The sequence below is a fragment of the Triturus cristatus genome, chromosome 1_2, assembly GCF_964204655.1.
Source record: "Triturus cristatus chromosome 1_2, aTriCri1.1, whole genome shotgun sequence".
In the NCBI taxonomy this organism is placed as follows: Eukaryota; Metazoa; Chordata; class Amphibia; order Caudata; family Salamandridae; genus Triturus; species Triturus cristatus.
The window spans coordinates 243,572,000-243,591,128 of NC_140580.1; positions in this window are offsets into that span (position 1 = coordinate 243,572,000).

Consider the following 19,129-nt stretch of genomic DNA (forward strand, 5'->3'; position numbering starts at 1 on the left):
TAAGGTCTTAGACTCGTACTATGGCCTAATGGTTAAGGTCTTAACTCTTACTCTGGCCTACTAGTTAAGGTCTTAACTCTTGCTCTGGCCTAATAGCTAAGGTCTTAGACTCGTACTCTGGCTTAATGGTTAAGGTCTTAACTTTTACTCTGGCCTAATAGCTAAGGTCTTAGACTCGCACTCTGGCCTAATAGCTAAGGTCTTAGACTCGTACTCTGGCCTAATGGTTAAGGTCTTAACTCTTACTCTGACCTACTGGCTAAGGTCTTAACTCTTACTCTGGCCTAATAGCTAAGGTCTTAGACTCATACTCTGGCCTACTGGTTAAGGTCTTAACTCTTACTCTGGCCTAATAGCTAAGGTCTTAACTCTTACTCTGGCCTAATAGCTAAGGTCTTAGACTCGTACTCTGGCCTAATAGTTAAGGTCTTTACTCTTACTCTGGCCTACTGGTTAAGGTCTTAACTCTTACTCTGGCCTAATAGCTAAGGTCTAAGACTCGTACTCTGGCCTAATAGCTAAGGTCTTAGACTCGTACTCTGGCCTACTGGTTAAGGTCTTAACTCTTACTCTGGCCTAATAGCTAAGGTCTTAACTCTTACTCTGGCCTACTGGTTAAGGTCTTAACTCTTACTCTTGCCTAATAGCTAAGGTCTTAGACTCGTACTCTGGCCTAATAGCTAAGGTCTTAACTCTTACTCTGGCCTAATAGCTAAGGTCTTAGACTCGTACTCTGGCCTAATGGTTAAGGTCTTAACTCTTACGCTGGCCTACTGGTTAAGGTCGTAACTCTTACTCTGGCCTAATAGTTAAGGTCTTAGACTCGTACTCTGGCCTAATAGCTAAGGTCTTAGACTCGTACTCTGGCCTAATGGTTAAGGTCTTAACTCTTACTCTGGTCTACTGGTTAAGGTCTTAACTCTTACTCTGGCCTAATAGCTAAGGTCTTAGACTCGTACTCTGGCCTAATAGCTAAGGTCTTAGACTCATACTCTGGCCTACTGGTTAAGGTCTTAACTCTTACTCTGGCCTAATAGCTAAGGTCTTAGACTCGTATTCTGGCCTACTGGTTAAGGTCTTAACTCTTACTCTGGCCTAACAGCTAAGGTCTTATTTCTTACTCTGGCCTAATAGCTAAGGTCTTAGACTCGCACTCTGGCCTAATGTTTATGGTCTTAACTCTTACACTTGCCTACTGGTTAAGGCCTTAACCCTTACTCTGGCCTAATAGCTAAGGTCTTAGACTCGTACTCTGGCCTACAGGTAATGTCTTAACTCTTACTCTGGCCTACTGGTTAAGGTCTTAACTCTTACTCTGGCCTAATAGCTAACGTCTTAGACTTATACTCTGGCCTACTGGTTAAGGTCTTAACTCTTACTCTGGCCTAATAGCTAAGGTCTTAACTCTTACTCTGGCCTAATAGCTAAGGTCTTAGACTCGTACTCTGGCCAAATAGTTAAGGTCTTAACTCTTACTCTGGCCTACTGGTTAAGGTCTTAACTCTTAACCTGGCCTAATAGCTAAGGTCTTAGACTCATACTCTGGCCTAATAGCTAAGGTCTTAGATTCATACTCTGGCCTACTGGTTAAGGTCTTAACTCTTACTCCGGCCTAATAGCTAAGGTCTTAACTCTTACTCTGGCCTACTGGTTAAGGTCTTAACTCCTACTCTGGCCTAATAGCTAAGGTCTTAGACTCGTGCTCTGGCCTAATAGCTAAGGTCTTAACTCTTACTCTGGCCTAATAGCTAAGGTCTTAGACTCATACTCTGGCCTAATGGTTAAGGTCTTAACTCTTACTCTGGCCTACTGGTTAAGGTCTTAACTCTTACTCTGGCCTAATAGCTAAGGTCTTAGACTCGTTCTCTGGCCTAATGGTTAAGGTCTTAACTCTTACTCTGGCCTACTGGTTAAGTTCTTAACTCTTACTCTGGCCTAATAGCTAAGGTCTTAACTCTTACTCTGGCCTAATAGCAAAGTTCTTAGACTCGTAATCTGGCCTAATGGTTAAGGTCTTAACTCTTACTCTGGCCTAATAGCTAAGGTCTTAACTCTTACTCTGGCCTAATAGCTAAGGTCTTAGACTCGTACTATGGCCTACAGGTTAAGGTCTTAACTCTTACTCTGGCCTAATGTTTAAGGTCTTAACTCTTACTCTGGCCTAATAGCTAAGGTCTTAGACTTGTACTCTGGCCTACTGGTTAAGGTCTTAACTCTTACTCTGGCCTAATAGCTAAGGTCTTAACTCTTACTCTGGCCTAATAGCTAAGGTCTTAGACTCGTACGCTGGGCTAATGGTTAAGGTCTTAACTCTTTCTCTGGCCTACTGGTTAAGGTCTTAACTCTTACTCTGGCCTACTGGTTAAGGTCTTAACTCTTACTCTGGCCTAATAGATAAGGTCTTAACTCTTACTCTGGCCTAATAGCTAAGGTCTTAGACTCGTACTCTGGCCTAATAGCTAACGTCTTAGACTTGTACTCTGGCCTAATGGTTAAGGTCTTAACTCTTACTCTGTCCTAATAGCTAAGGTCTTAACTCTTACTCTGGCCTAATAGCTAAGGTCATAGACTCGTACTCTGGCCTAATGGTTAAGGTCTTAACTCTTACTCTGGCCTTATAGCTAAGGTCTTAGACTCGTACTATGGCCTAATGGTTAAGGTCTTAACTCTTACTCTGGCCTACTAGTTAAGGTCTTAACTCTTGCTCTGGCCTAATAGCTAAGGTCTTAGACTCGTACTCTGGCTTAATGGTTAAGGTCTTAACTTTTACTCTGGCCTAATAGCTAAGGTCTTAGACTCGCACTCTGGCCTAATAGCTAAGGTCTTAGACTCGTACTCTGGCCTAATGGTTAAGGTCTTAACTCTTACTCTGACCTACTGGCTAAGGTCTTAACTCTTACTCTGGCCTAATAGCTAAGGTCTTAGACTCATACTCTGGCCTACTGGTTAAGGTCTTAACTCTTACTCTGGCCTAATAGCTAAGGTCTTAACTCTTACTCTGGCCTAATAGCTAAGGTCTTAGACTCGTACTCTGGCCTAATAGTTAAGGTCTTTACTCTTACTCTGGCCTACTGGTTAAGGTCTTAACTCTTACTCTGGCCTAATAGCTAAGGTCTAAGACTCGTACTCTGGCCTAATAGCTAAGGTCTTAGACTCGTACTCTGGCCTACTGGTTAAGGTCTTAACTCTTACTCTGGCCTAATAGCTAAGGTCTTAACTCTTACTCTGGCCTACTGGTTAAGGTCTTAACTCTTACTCTTGCCTAATAGCTAAGGTCTTAGACTCGTACTCTGGCCTAATAGCTAAGGTCTTAACTCTTACTCTGGCCTAATAGCTAAGGTCTTAGACTCGTACTCTGGCCTAATGGTTAAGGTCTTAACTCTTACGCTGGCCTACTGGTTAAGGTCGTAACTCTTACTCTGGCCTAATAGTTAAGGTCTTAGACTCGTACTCTGGCCTAATAGCTAAGGTCTTAGACTCGTACTCTGGCCTAATGGTTAAGGTCTTAACTCTTACTCTGGTCTACTGGTTAAGGTCTTAACTCTTACTCTGGCCTAATAGCTAAGGTCTTAGACTCGTACTCTGGCCTAATAGCTAAGGTCTTAGACTCATACTCTGGCCTACTGGTTAAGGTCTTAACTCTAACTCTGGCCTAATAGCTAAGGTCTTAGACTCGTACTCTGGCCTAATAGCTAAGGTCTTAGACTCGTACTCTGGCCCACAGGTTGAGGTCTTAACTCTTACTCTGGCCTACTGGTTAAGGTCTTAACTCTTACTCTGGCCTAATAGCTAAGGTCTTAGACTCGTACTCTGGCCTACTGGTTAAGGTCTTAACTCTTACTCTGGCCTAACAGCTAAGGTCTTATTTCTTACTCTGGCCTAATCTCTAAGGTCTTAGACTCGCACTCTGGCCTAATGTTTATGGTCTTAACTCTTACACTGGCCTACTGGTTAAGGTCTGAACCCTTACTCTGGCCTAATAGCTAAGGTCTTAGACTCGTACTCTGGCCTACAGGTTAAGGTCTTAACACTTACTCTGGCCTAATAGCTAAGGTCTTAGATTCGTACTCTGGCCTAATAGTTAAGGTCGTAACTCTTACTCTGGCCTACTGGTTAAGGTCTTAACTCTAACTCTGGCCTAATAGCTAAGGTCTAAGGCTCGTACTCTGGCCTAATAGCTAAGGTCTTAGACTCGTACTCTGGCCTACTGGTTAAGGTCTTAACTCTTATTCTGGCCTAATAGCTAAGGTCTTAACTCTTACTCTGGCCTACTGGTTAAGGTCTTAACTCTTACTCTGGCCTAATAGCTAAGGTCTTAGACTCGTACTCTGGCCTAATAGCTAAGGTCTTAACTCTTACTCTGGCCTAATAGCTAAGGTCTTAGACTCGTACTCTGGCCTAATGGTTAAGGTCTTAATTCTTACTCTGGCCTACTGGTTAAGGTCGTAACTCTTACTCTGGCCTAATAGTTAAGGTCTTAGACTCGTACTCTGGCCTAATAGCTAAGGTCTTAGACTCATACTCTGGCCTAATGGTTAAGGTCTTAACTCTTACTCTGGTCTACTGGTTAAGGTCTTAACTCTTACTCTGGCCTAATAGCTAAGGTCTTAGACTCGTACTCTGGCCTAATAGCTAAGGTCTTAGACTCATACTCTGGCCTACTGGTTAAGGTCTTAACTCTAACTTTGGCCTAATAGCTAAGGTCTTAGACTCGTACTCTGGCCTAATAGCTAAGGTCTTAGACTCGTACTCTGGCCTAATGGTTAAGGTCTTAACTCTTACTCTGGTCTACTGGTTAAGGTCTTAACTCTTACTCTGGCCTAATAGCTAAGGTCTTAGACTCGTACTCTGGCCTAATAGCTAAGGTCTTAGACTCGTACTCTGGCCTACAGGTTGAGGTCTTAACTCTTACTCTGGCCTACTGGTTAAGGTCGTAACTCTTACTCTGGCCTAATAGCTAAGGTCTTAGACTCGTACTCTGGCCTAATAGCTAAGGTCTTAGACTCGTACTCTGGCCTACTGGTTAAGGTCTTAACTCTTACTCTGGCCTAACAGCTAAGGTCTTATTTCTTACTCTGGCCTAATCGCTAAGGTCTTAGACTCGCACTCTGGCCTAATGTTTATGGTCTTAACTCTTACACTGGCCTACTGGTTAAGGCCTTATCCCTTACTCTGGCCTAATAGCTAAGGTGTTAGACTCGTACTCTGGCCTACAGGTTAAGGTCCTAACTCTTACTCTGGCCTACTGGTTAAGGTCTTAACTCTTACTCTGGCCTAATAGCTAAGGTCTTAAACGTCCACTCTGGGCTACTGGTTAAGGTCTTAACTCTTACTCTGGCCTAATAGCTAAGGTCTTAGACTCGTACTCTGGCCTACAGGTTAAGGTCTTAACTCTTACTCTGGCCTAATAGCTAAAGTCTTAGACTCGTACTCTGGCCTAATAGTTAAGGTCTTAACTCTTACTCTGGCCTACTGGTTAAGGTCTTAACTCTTACTCTGGCCTAATAGCTAAGGTCTAAGACTCGTACTCTGGCCTAATAGCTAAGGTCTTAGACTCGTACTCTGGCCTACTGGTTAAGGTCTTAACTCTTACTCTGGCCTAATAGCTAAGGTCTTAACTCTTACTCTGGCCTACTGGTTAAGGTCTTAACTCTTACTCTGGCCTAATAGATAAGGTCTTAGACTCGTACTCTGGCCTAATAGCTAAGGTCTTAACTCTTACTCTGGCCTAATAGCTAAGGTCTTAGACTCGTACTCTGGCCTAATGGTTAAGGTCTTAATTCTTACTCTGGCCTACTGGTTAAGGACGTAACTCTTACTCTGGCCTAATAGTTAAGGTCTTAGACTCGTACTCTGGCCTAATAGCTAAGGTCTTAGACTCGTACTCTGGCCTAATGGTTAAGGTCTTAACTCTTACTCTGGTCTACTGGTTAAGGTCTTAACTCTTACTCTGGCCTAATAGCTAAGGTCTTAGACTCGTACTCTGGCCTAATAGCTAAGGTCTTAGATTCATACTCTGGCCTACTGGTTAAGGTCTTAACTCTAACTCTGGCCTAATAGCTAAGTTCTTAGACTCGTACTCTGGCCGAATAGCTAAGGTCTTAGACTCGTACTCTGGCCTAATGGTTAGGGTCTTAACTCTTACTCTGGTCTACTGGTTAAGGTCTTAACTCTTACTCTGGCCTAATAGCTAAGGTCTTAGACTCGTACTCTGGCCTAATAGCTAAGGTCTTAGACTCGTACTCTGGCCTACAGGTTGAGGTCTTAACTCTTACTCTGGCCTACTGTTTAAGGTCTTAACTCTTACTCTGGCCTAATAGCTAAGGTCTTAGACTCGTACTCTGGCCTACTGGTTAAGGTCTTAACTCTTACTCTGGCCTAACTGCTAAGGTCTTATTTCTTACTCTGGCCTAATCGCTAAGGTCTTAGACTCGCACTCTGGCCTAATGTTTATGGTCTTCACTCTTACACTGGCCTACTGGTTAAGGTCTTAACACTTACTCTGGCCTAATAGCTAAGGTCTTAGACTCGTACTCTGGCCTACAGGTTAAGGTCTTAACTCTTACTCTGGCCTACTGGTTAAGGTCTTAACTCTTACTCTGGCCTAATAGCTAAGGTCTTAGACTTATACTCTGGCCTACTGGTTAAGGTCTTAACTCTTACTCTGGCCTAATAGCTAAGGTCTTAACTCTTACTCTGGCCTAATAGCTAAGGTCTTAGACTCGTACTCTGGCCAAATAGTTAAGGTCTTAACTCTTACTCTGGCCTACTGGTTAAGGCCTTAACTCTTACTCTGGCCTAATAGCTAAGGTCTTAGACTCGTACTCTGGCCTAATAGCTAAGGTCTTAGATTCGTACTCTGGCCTACTGGTTAAGGTCTTAACTCTTACTCTGGCCTAATAGCTAAGGTCTTAACTCTTACTCTGGCCTACTGGTTAAGCTCTTAACTCTTACTCTGGCCTAATAGCTAAGGTCTTAACTCTTACTCTGGCCTAATAGCTAAGATCTTAGACTCGTACTCTGGCCTGCAGGTTAAGTTCTTAACTTTTACTCTGGCCTACTGGTTAAGGTCTTAACTCTTACTCTGGCCTAATAGCTAAGGTGTTAGACTCGTACTCTGGCCTAATAGCTAAGGTCTTAGACTCGTACTTTGGCCTAATAGCTAAGGTCTTAGACTTGTACTCTGGCCTAATCGTTAAGGTCTTAACTCTTACTCTGGCCTACTGGTTAAGGTCTTAAATCTTACTATGGCCTAATAGCTAAGGTCTTAGACTCGTACTCTGGCCTAATGGTTAAGGTCTTAACTCTTACTCTGGCCTAATAGCTAAGGTCTTAGACTCGTACTCTGGCCTAATAGCTAAGGTCTTAGACTCGTACTCTGGCCTAATAGCTAAGGTCTTAGACTTGTACTCTGGCCTAATCGTTAAGGTCTTAACTCTTACTCTGGCCTACTGGTTAAGGTCGTAACTCTTACTCTGGCCTAATAGCTAAGTTCTTAGACTCGTACTCTGGCCTAATAGCTAAGGTCTTAGACTCGTACTCTGGCCTACTGGTTAAGGTCTTAACTCTTACTCTGGCCTAACAGCTAAGGTCTTATTTCTTACTCTGGCCTAATCGCTAAGGTCTTAGACTCGCACTCTGGCCTAATGTTTATGGTCTTAACTCTTACACTGGCCTACTGGTTAAGGTCTTATCCCTTACTCTGGCCTAATAGCTAAGGTGTTAGACTCGTACTCTGGCCTACAGGTTAAGGTCTTAACTCTTACTCTGGCCTACTGGTTAAGGTCTTAACTCTTACTCTGGCCTAATAGCTAAGGTCTTAAACTTACACTCTGGCCTACTGGTTAAGGTCTTAACTCTTACTCTGGTCTACTGGTTAAGGTCTTAACTCTTACTCTGGCCTAATAGCTAAGGTCTTAGACTCGTACTCTGGCCTAATAGCTAAGGTCTTAGATTCGTACTCTGGCCTACTGGTTAAGGTCTTAACTCTTACTCCGGCCTAGTAGCTAAGGTCTTAACTCGTACTCTGGCCTACAGGTTAAGGTCTTAACTTTTACTCTGGCCTACTGGTTAAGGTCTTAACTCATACTCTGGCCTAATAGCTAAGGTCTTAGACTTATACTCTGGCCTACTGGTTAAGTTCTTAACTCTTACTCTGGCCTAATAGCTAAGGTCTTAACTCTTACTATGGCCTAATAGCTAAGGTCTTAGACTCGTACTCTGGCCTAATGGTTAAGGTCTTAACTCTTACTCTGGCCTAATAGCTAAGGTCTTAGACTCGTTCTCTGGCCTAATAGCTAAGGTCTTAGACTCGTACTCTGGCCTAATAGCTAAGGTCTTCGACTTGTACTCTGGCCTAATGGTTAAGGTCTTAACTCTTACTCTGGCCTACTAGTTAAGGTCTTAACTCTTACTCTGGCCTAATAGCTAAGGTCTTAGACTCGTACTCTGGCCTAAGGGTTAAGGTCTTAACTTTTTTTCTGGCCTAATAGCTAAGGTCTTAGACTCGCACTCCGGCCTAATAGCTAAGGTCTTAGACTCGTTCTCTGGCCTAATGGTTAAGGTCTTAACTCTTACTCTGACCTACTGGTTAAGGTCTTAACTCTTACTCTGGCCTAATAGCTAAGGTCTTAGACTCGTACTCTGGCCTAATAGCTAAGGTCTTAGACTCGTACTCTGGCCTACAGGTTGAGGTCTTAACTCTTACTCTGGCCTACTGGATAAGGTCTTAACTCTTACTCTGGCCTAATAGCTAAGGTCTTAGACTTGTACTCTGGCCTACTGGTTAAGGTCTTAACTCTTACTCTGGCCTAACAGCTAAGGTTTTAACTCTTACTCTGGCCTAATAGCTAAGGTCTTAGACTCGTACTCTGGCCTAATGTTTATGGTCTTAATTCTTACACTGGCCTACTGGTTAAGGTCTTAACCCTTACTCTGGCCTAATAGCTAAGGTCTTAGACTCGTACTCTGGCCTACAGGTTAAGGTCTTAACTCTTACTTTGGCCTACTGGTTACGGTCTTAACTCTTACTCTGGCCTAATAGATAAGGTCTTAGACTCGTACTCTGGTCTAATAGCTAAGGTCTTAACTCTTACTCTGGCCTAATAGCTAAGGTCTTAGACTCGTACTCTGGCCTAATAGTTAAGGTCTTAACTCTTACTCTGGCCTACTGGTTAAGGTCGTAACTCTTACTCTGGCCTAACAGCTAAGGTCTTAGACTCGTACTCTGGCCTAATAGCTAAGGTCTTAGACTCGTACTCTGGCCTAATGGTTAAGGTCTTACCTCTTACTCTGGTCTACTGGTTAAGGTCTTAACTCTTACTCTGGCCTAATAGCTAAGGTCTTAGACTCGTACTCTGGCCTAATAGCTAAGGTCTTAGACTCATACTCTGGCCTACTGGTTAAGGTCTTAACTCTAACTCTGGCCTAATAGCTAAGGTCTTAGACTCGTACTCTGGCCTAATAACTAAGGTCTAAGACTCGTACTCTGGCCTAATGGTTAAGGTCTTAACTCTTACTCTGGTCTACTGGTTAAGGTCTTAACTCTTACTCTGGCCTAATAGCTAAGGTCTTAGACTCATACTCTGGCCTAATAGCTAAGGTCTTAGACTTGTACTCTGGCCTACAGGTTGAGGTCTTAACTCTTACTCTGGCCTACTGGTTAAGGTCTTAACTCTTACTCTGGCCTAATAGCTAAGGTCTTAGACTCGTACTCTGGCCTACTGGTTAAGGTCTTAACTCTTACTCTGGCCTAACAGCTACGGTCTTATTTCTTACTCTGGCCTAATAGCTAAGGTCTTAGACTCGCACTCTGGCCTAATGTTTATGGTCTTAACTCTTACACTTGCCTACTAGTTAAGGCCTTAACCCTTACTCTGGCCTAATAGCTAAGGTCTTAGACTCGTACTCTGGCCTACAGGTTAATGTCTTAACTCTTACTCTGTCCTACTGGTTAAGGTCTTAACTCTTACTCTGGCCTAATAGCTAAAGTCTTAGACTTATACTCTGGCCTACTGGTTAAGGTCTTAACTCTTACTCTGTCCTAATAGCTAAGGTCTTAACTCTTACTCTGGCCTAATAGCTAAGGTCTTAGACTCGTACTCTGGCCAAATAGTTAAGGTCTTAACTCTTACTCTGGCCTATTGGTTAAGGTCTTAACTCTTAACCTGGCCTAATAGCTAAGGTCTTAGACTCGTACTCTGGCCTAATAGCTAAGGTCTTAGATTCATACACTGGCCTACTGGTTAAGGTCTTAACTCGTACTCTGGCCTAATAGCTAAGGTCTTAACTCTTACTCTGGCCTAATAGCAAAGTTCTTAGACTCGTAATCTGGCCTAATGGTTAAGGTCTTAACTCTTACTCTGGCCTAATAGCTAAGGTCTTAGACTCGTACTCTGACCTAATAGCTAAGATCTTAGACTCATACTCTGGCCTAATGGTTCAGGTCTTAACTCTTACTCTGGCCTAATAGCTAAGGTCTTAGACTCGTACTCTGGCCTAGTAGGTAAGGTCTTAGACTCGTACTCTGGCCTAATAGCTAAGGTCTTAGACTCGTACTCTGGCGTACTGGTTAAGGTCTTAACTCTTACTCTGGCCTAATAGCTAAGGTCTTAACTCTTACTCTGGCCTAATAGCTTAGGTCTTAGACTCGTACTCTGGCCTAATGGTTACGGTCTTAACTCTTTCTCTGGCCTACTGGTTAAGATCTTAACTCTTACTCTGGCCTAATGGTTAAGGTCTTAACTCTTACTCTGGCCTAATAGCTAAGGTCTTAGACTCGTACTCTGGCCTAATAGCTAAGTTCTTAGACTCGTACTCTGGCCTAATAGCTAAGGTCTTAGACTCGTGCTCTGGCCTAATAGCTAAGGTCTTAACACTTACTCTGGCCTAATAGCTAAGGTCTTAGACTCTTACTATGGCCTAATGGTTAAGGTCTTAACTCTTACTCTGGCCTACTGGTTAAGGTCTTAATTCTTACTCTGGCCTAATAGCTAAGGTCTTAGACTCGTACTCTGGCCTAATGGTTAAGGTCTTAACTCTTTCTCTGGCCTACTGGTTAAGGTCATAACTCTTACTCTGGCCTACTGGTTAAGGTCTTAACTCTTACTCTGGCCTAATAGCTAAGGTCTTAACTCTTACTCTGGCCTAATAGCTAAGGTCTTAGACTCATACTCTGGCCTAATGGTTAAGGTCTTAACTCTTACTCTGGCCTAATAGCTAAGGTCTTAACTCTTACTCTGGCCTAACAGCTAAGGTCTTAGACTCGTACTCTGGCCTAATGGTTAAGGTCTTAACTCTTACTCTGGCCTAATAGCTAAGGTCTTAGACTTGTACTCTGGACTAATAGCTAAGGTCTTAGACTCGTACTCTGGCCTAATAGCTAAGGTCTTAGACTTGTACTCTGGCCTAATGGTTAAGGTCTTAACTCTTACTCTGGCCTAATAGCTAAGGTCTTAACTCTTACTCAGGCCTAATAGCTAAGGTATTAGACTCGTACTCTGGCCTAATGGTTAAGGTCTTAACTCTTACTCTGGCCTAATAGCTAAGGTCTTAGACTCGTACTATGGCCTAATGGTTAAGGTCTTAACTCTTACTCTGGCATACTGGTTAAGGTCTTAACTCTTACTCTGGCCTAACAGCTAAGGTCTTAACTCTTACTCTGGCCTAATAGCTAAGGTCTTAGACTCATACTCTGGCCTAATGTTTGTGGTCTTAATTCTTACACTGGCCTACTGGTTAAGGTCTTAAACCTTACTCTGGCCTAATAGCTAAGGTCTTAGACTCGTACTCTGGCCTAGAGGTTAAGGCCTTAACTCTTACTCTGGCCTACTGGTTACGGTCCTAACTCTTACTCTGGCCTAATAGCTAAGATCTTAGACTCATACTCTGGCCTACTGGTTAAGGTCTTAACTCTTACTCTGGCCTAATAGCTAAGGTCTTAACTCTTACTATGGCCTAATAGCTAAGGTCTTAGACTCGTACTCTGGCCTAATAGTTAAGGTCTTAATTCTTACTCTGGCCTACTGGTTAAGGTCTTAACTCTTACTCTTGCCTAATAGCTAAGGTCTAAGACTCGTACTCTGGCCTAATAGCTAAGGTCTTAGACTCATACTCTGGCCTACTGGTTAAGGTCTTAACTCTTACTCTGGCCTAATAGCTAAGGTCTTAACTCTTACTGTGGCCTAATGGTTAAGGTCTTAACTCTTACTCTGGCCTAATAGCTAAGGTCTTAGACTTGTACTCTGGCCTAATAGCTAAGGTCTTAACTCTTACTCTGGCCTAAAAGCTAAGGTCTTAGACTCATACTCTGGCCTAATGGTTAAGGTCTTACCTCTTACTCTGGCCTACTGGTTAAGGTCGTAACTCTTACTCTGGCCTAATAGCTAAGGTCTTAGACTCGTACTCTGGCCTAATAGCTAAGGTCTTAGACTCATACTCTGGCCTACTGGTTAAGGTCTTAACTCTAACTCTGGCCTAATAGCTAAGGTCTTAGACTCGTACTCTGGCCCAATGGTTAAGGTCTTAACTCTTACTCTGGTCTACTGGTTAAGTTCCTAACTCTTACTCTGGCCTAATAGCTGAGGTCTTAGACTCGTACCATGGCCTAATAGCTAAGGTCTTAGACTTGTACTCTGGCCTACAGGTTGAGGTCTTAACTCTTACTCTGGCCTACTGGTTAAGGTCTTAACTCTTACTCTGGCCTAATAGCTAAGGTCTTAGACTCGTACTCTGGCCTATTGGTTAAGGTCTTAACTCTTACTCTGGTCTACTGGTTAAGGTCTTAACTCTTACTCTGGCCTAATAGCTAAGGTCTTAGACTCGTACTCTGGCCTAATAGCTAAGGTCTTAACTCTTACTCTGGCCTAATAGCTAAGGTCTTAGACTCATACTCTGGCCTAATAGTTAAGGTCTTAACTCTTACTCTGGTCTACTGGTTAAGTTCCTAACTCTTACTCTGGCCTAATAGCTAAGGTCTTAGACTCGTACTCTGGCCTAATAGCTACGGGCTTAGACTTGTACTCTGGCCTAATGGTTAAGGTCTTAACTCTTACTCTGGCCTAATAGCTAAGGTCTTAACTCTTACTCTGGCCTAATAGCTAAGGTATTAGACTCATACTCTGGCCTAATGATTAAGGTCTTAACTCTTACTCTGGCCTAATAGCTAAGGTCTTAGACTCGTACTATGGCCTAATGGTTAAGGTCTTAACTCTTACTCTGGCCTACTGGTTAAGGTCTTAACTCTTACTCTGGCCTAACAGATAAGGTCTTAACTCTTACTCTGGCCTAATAGCTAAGGTCTTAGACTCATACTCTGGCCTAATGTTTATGGTCTTAATTCTTACACTGGCCTACTGGTTAAGGTCTTAAACCTTACTCTGGCCTAATAGCTAAGGTCTTAGACTCGTACTCTGGCCTACAGGTTAAGGTCTTAACTCTTACTCTGGCCTACTGGTTACGGTCCTAACTCTTACTCTGGCCTAATAGCTAAGATCTTAGACTCATTCTCTGGCCTACTGGTTAAGGTCTTAACTCTTACTCTGGCCTAATAGCTAAGGTCTTAACTCTTACTATGGCCTAATAGCTAAGGTCTTAGACTCGTACTCTGGCCTAATAGTTAAGGTCTTAATTCTTACTCTGGCCTACTGGTTAAGGTCTTAACTCTTACTCTTGCCTAATAGCTAAGGTCTAAGACTCGTACTCTGGCCTAATAGCTAAGGTCTTAGACTCATACTCTGGCCTACTGGTTAAGGTCTTAACTTTAACTCTGGCCTAATAGCTAAGGTCTTAGACTCGTACTCTGGACTAATAGCTAAGGTCTTAGACTCGTACTCTGGCCTAATGGTTAAGGTCTTAACTCTAACTCTGGTCTACTGGTTAAGTTCCTAACTCTTACTCTGGCCTAATAGCTGAGGTCTTAGACTCGTACCATGGCCTAATAGCTAAGGTCTTAGACTCGTACTCTGGCCTACAGGTTGAGGTCTTAACTCTTACTCTGGCCTACTGGTTAAGGTCGTAACTCTTACTCTGGCCTAATAGCTAAGGTCTTAGACTCGTACTCTGGCCTAATAGCTAAGGTCTTAGACTCGTACTCTGGCCTAATGGTTAAGGTCTTAACTCTTACTCTGGTCTACTGGTTAAGGTCTTAACTCTTGCTCTGGCCTAATAGCTAAGGTCTTAGACTCGTACTCTGGCCTAATAGCTAAGGTCTTAGACTCATACTCTGGCCTACTGGTTAAGGTCTTAACTCTAACTCTGGCCTAATAGCTAAGGTCTTAGACTCGTACTCTGGCCTAATAGCTAAGGTCTTAGACTCGTTCCCTGGCCTAATGGTTAAGGTCTTAACTCTTACTCTGGTCTACTGGTTAAGGTCCTAACTCTTACTCTGGCCTAATAGCTGAGGTCTTAGACTCGTACCCTGGCCTAATAGCTAAGTTCTTAGACTCGTACTCTGGCCTACAGGTTGAGGTCTTAACTCTTACTCTGGCCTACTGGTTAAGATCTTAACTCTTACTCTGGCCTAATAGCTAAGGTCTTAGACTCGTACTCTGGCCTAATGGTTAAGGTCTTAACTCTTTCTCTGGCCTACTGGTTAAGGTTTTAACTCTTACTCTGGCCTACTGGTTAAGGTCTTAACTCTTACTCTGGCCTAATAGCTAAGGTCTTAACTCTTACTTTGGCCTAATAGCTAAGGTCTTAGACTCATACTCTGGCCTAATGGTTAAGGTCTTAACTCTTACTCTGGCCTAATAGCTAAGGTCTTAACTCTTACTCTGGCCTAACAGCTAAGGTCTTAGACTCGTACTCTGGCCTAATAGTTAAGGTCCTAACTCTTACACTGGCCTAATAGCTAAGGTCTTAGACTCGTACTCTGGCCTAATAGCTACGGTCTTAGACTTGTACTCTGTCCTAATGGGCAAGGTCTTAACTCTTACTCTGGCCTAATAGCTAAGGTCTTAACTCTTACTCTGGCCTAATAGCTAAGGTGTTAGACTCGTACTCTGGCCTAATGGTTAAGGTCTTAACTCTTACTCTGGCCTTATAGCTAAGGTCTTAGACTTGTACTATGGCCTAATGGTTAAGGTCTTAACTCTTACTCTGGCCTAATAGCTAAGGTCTTAGACTCATACTATGGCCTAATGGTTAAGGTCTTAACTCTTACTCTGGCCTACTGGTTAAGGTCTTAACTCTTACTCTGGCCTAACAGCTAAGGTCTTAACTCTTACTCTGGCCTAATAGCTAAGGTCTTAGACTCGTACTCTGGCCTAATAGCTAAGGTCTTAGACTCGTACTCTGGCCTACAGGTTGAGGTCTTAACTCTTACTCTGGCCTACTGGATAAGGTCTTAACTCTTACTCTGGCCTAATAGCTAAGGTCTTAGACTTGTACTCTGGCCTACTGGTTAAGGTCTTAACTCTTACTCTGGCCTAACAGCTAAGGTTTTAACTCTTACTCTGGCCTAATAGCTAAGGTCTTAGACTCGTACTCTGGCCTAATGTTTATGGTCTTAATTCTTACACTGGCCTACTGGTTAAGGTCTTAACCCTTACTCTGGCCTAATAGCTAAGGTCTTAGACTCGTACTCTGGCCTACAGGTTAAGGTCTTAACTCTTACTTTGGCCTACTGGTTACGGTCTTAACTCTTACTCTGGCCTAATAGATAAGGTCTTAGACTCGTACTCTGGTCTAATAGCTAAGGTCTTAACTCTTACTCTGGCCTAATAGCTAAGGTCTTAGACTCGTACTCTGGCCTAATAGTTAAGGTCTTAACTCTTACTCTGGCCTACTGGTTAAGGTCGTAACTCTTACTCTGGCCTAACAGCTAAGGTCTTAGACTCGTACTCTGGCCTAATAGCTAAGGTCTTAGACTCGTACTCTGGCCTAATGGTTAAGGTCTTACCTCTTACTCTGGTCTACTGGTTAAGGTCTTAACTCTTACTCTGGCCTAATAGCTAAGGTCTTAGACTCGTACTCTGGCCTAATAGCTAAGGTCTTAGACTCATACTCTGGCCTACTGGTTAAGGTCTTAACTCTAACTCTGGCCTAATAGCTAAGGTCTTAGACTCGTACTCTGGCCTAATAACTAAGGTCTAAGACTCGTACTCTGGCCTAATGGTTAAGGTCTTAACTCTTACTCTGGTCTACTGGTTAAGGTCTTAACTCTTACTCTGGCCTAATAGCTAAGGTCTTAGACTCATACTCTGGCCTAATAGCTAAGGTCTTAGACTTGTACTCTGGCCTACAGGTTGAGGTCTTAACTCTTACTCTGGCCTACTGGTTAAGGTCTTAACTCTTACTCTGGCCTAATAGCTAAGGTCTTAGACTCGTACTCTGGCCTACTGGTTAAGGTCTTAACTCTTACTCTGGCCTAACAGCTACGGTCTTATTTCTTACTCTGGCCTAATAGCTAAGGTCTTAGACTCGCACTCTGGCCTAATGTTTATGGTCTTAACTCTTACACTTGCCTACTAGTTAAGGCCTTAACCCTTACTCTGGCCTAATAGCTAAGGTCTTAGACTCGTACTCTGGCCTACAGGTTAATGTCTTAACTCTTACTCTGTCCTACTGGTTAAGGTCTTAACTCTTACTCTGGCCTAATAGCTAAAGTCTTAGACTTATACTCTGGCCTACTGGTTAAGGTCTTAACTCTTACTCTGTCCTAATAGCTAAGGTCTTAACTCTTACTCTGGCCTAATAGCTAAGGTCTTAGACTCGTACTCTGGCCAAATAGTTAAGGTCTTAACTCTTACTCTGGCCTATTGGTTAAGGTCTTAACTCTTAACCTGGCCTAATAGCTAAGGTCTTAGACTCGTACTCTGGCCTAATAGCTAAGGTCTTAGATTCATACACTGGCCTACTGGTTAAGGTCTTAACTCGTACTCTGGCCTAATAGCTAAGGTCTTAACTCTTACTCTGGCCTAATAGCAAAGTTCTTAGACTCGTAATCTGGCCTAATGGTTAAGGTCTTAACTCTTACTCTGGCCTAATAGCTAAGGTCTTAGACTCGTACTCTGACCTAATAGCTAAGATCTTAGACTCATACTCTGGCCTAATGGTTCAGGTCTTAACTCTTACTCTGGCCTAATAGCTAAGGTCTTAGACTCGTACTCTGGCCTAGTAGGTAAGGTCTTAGACTCGTACTCTGGCCTAATAGCTAAGGTCTTAGACTCGTACTCTGGCGTACTGGTTAAGGTCTTAACTCTTACTCTGGCCTAATAGCTAAGGTCTTAACTCTTACTCTGGCCTAATAGCTTAGGTCTTAGACTCGTACTCTGGCCTAATGGTTACGGTCTTAACTCTTTCTCTGGCCTACTGGTTAAGATCTTAACTCTTACTCTGGCCTAATGGTTAAGGTCTTAACTCTTACTCTGGCCTAATAGCTAAGGTCTTAGACTCGTACTCTGGCCTAATAGCTAAGTTCTTAGACTCGTACTCTGGCCTAATAGCTAAGGTCTTAGACTCGTGCTCTGGCCTAATAGCTAAGGTCTTAACACTTACTCTGGCCTAATAGCTAAGGTCTTAGACTCTTACTATGGCCTAATGGTTAAGGTCTTAACTCTTACTCTGGCCTACTGGTTAAGGTCTTAATTCTTACTCTGGCCTAATAGCTAAGGTCTTAGACTCGTACTCTGGCCTAATGGTTAAGGTCTTAACTCTTTCTCTGGCCTACTGGTTAAGGTCATAACTCTTACTCTGGCCTACTGGTTAAGGTCTTAACTCTTACTCTGGCCTAATAGCTAAGGTCTTAACTCTTACTCTGGCCTAATAGCTAAGGTCTTAGACTCATACTCTGGCCTAATGGTTAAGGTCTTAACTCTTACTCTGGCCTAATAGCTAAGGTCTTAACTCTTACTCTGGCCTAACAGCTAAGGTCTTAGACTCGTACTCTGGCCTAATGGTTAAGGTCTTAACTCTTACTCTGGCCTAATAGCTAAGGTCTTAGACTTGTACTCTGGACTAATAGCTAAGGTCTTAGACTCGTACTCTGGCCTAATAGCTAAGGTCTTAGACTTGTACTCTGGCCTAATGGTTAAGGTCTTAACTCTTACTCTGGCCTAATAGCTAAGGTCTTAACTCTTACTCAGGCCTAATAGCTAAGGTATTAGACTCGTACTCTGGCCTAATGGTTAAGGTCTTAACTCTTACTCTGGCCTAATAGCTAAGGTCTTAGACTCGTACTATGGCCTAATGGTTAAGGTCTTAACTCTTACTCTGGCATACTGGTTAAGGTCTTAACTCTTACTCTGGCCTAACAGCTAAGGTCTTAACTCTTACTCTGGCCTAATAGCTAAGGTCTTAGACTCATACTCTGGCCTAATGTTTGTGGTCTTAATTCTTACACTGGCCTACTGGTTAAGGTCTTAAACCTTACTCTGGCCTAATAGCTAAGGTCTTAGACTCGTACTCTGGCCTAGAGGTTAAGGCCTTAACTCTTACTCTGGCCTACTGGTTACGGTCCTAACTCTTACTCTGGCCTAATAGCTAAGATCTTAGACTCATACTCTGGCCTACTGGTTAAGGTCTTAACTCTTACTCTGGCCTAATAGCTAAGGTCTTAACTCTTACTATGGCCTAATAGCTAAGGTCTTAGACTCGTACTCTGGCCTAATAGTTAAGGTCTTAATTCTTACTCTGGCCTACTGGTTAAGGTCTTAACTCTTACTCTTGCCTAATAGCTAAGGTCTAAGACTCGTACTCTGGCCTAATAGCTAAGGTCTTAGACTCATACTCTGGCCTACTGGTTAAGGTCTTAACTCTTACTCTGGCCTAATAGCTAAGGTCTTAACTCTTACTGTGGCCTAATGGTTAAGGTCTTAACTCTTACTCTGGCCTAATAGCTAAGGTCTTAGACTTGTACTCTGGCCTAATAGCTAAGGTCTTAACTCTTACTCTGGCCTAAAAGCTAAGGTCTTAGACTCATACTCTGGCCTAATGGTTAAGGTCTTACCTCTTACTCTGGCCTACTGGTTAAGGTCGTAACTCTTACTCTGGCCTAATAGCTAAGGTCTTAGACTCGTACTCTGGCCTAATAGCTAAGGTCTTAGACTCATACTCTGGCCTACTGGTTAAGGTCTTAACTCTAACTCTGGCCTAATAGCTAAGGTCTTAGACTCGTACTCTGGCCTAATAG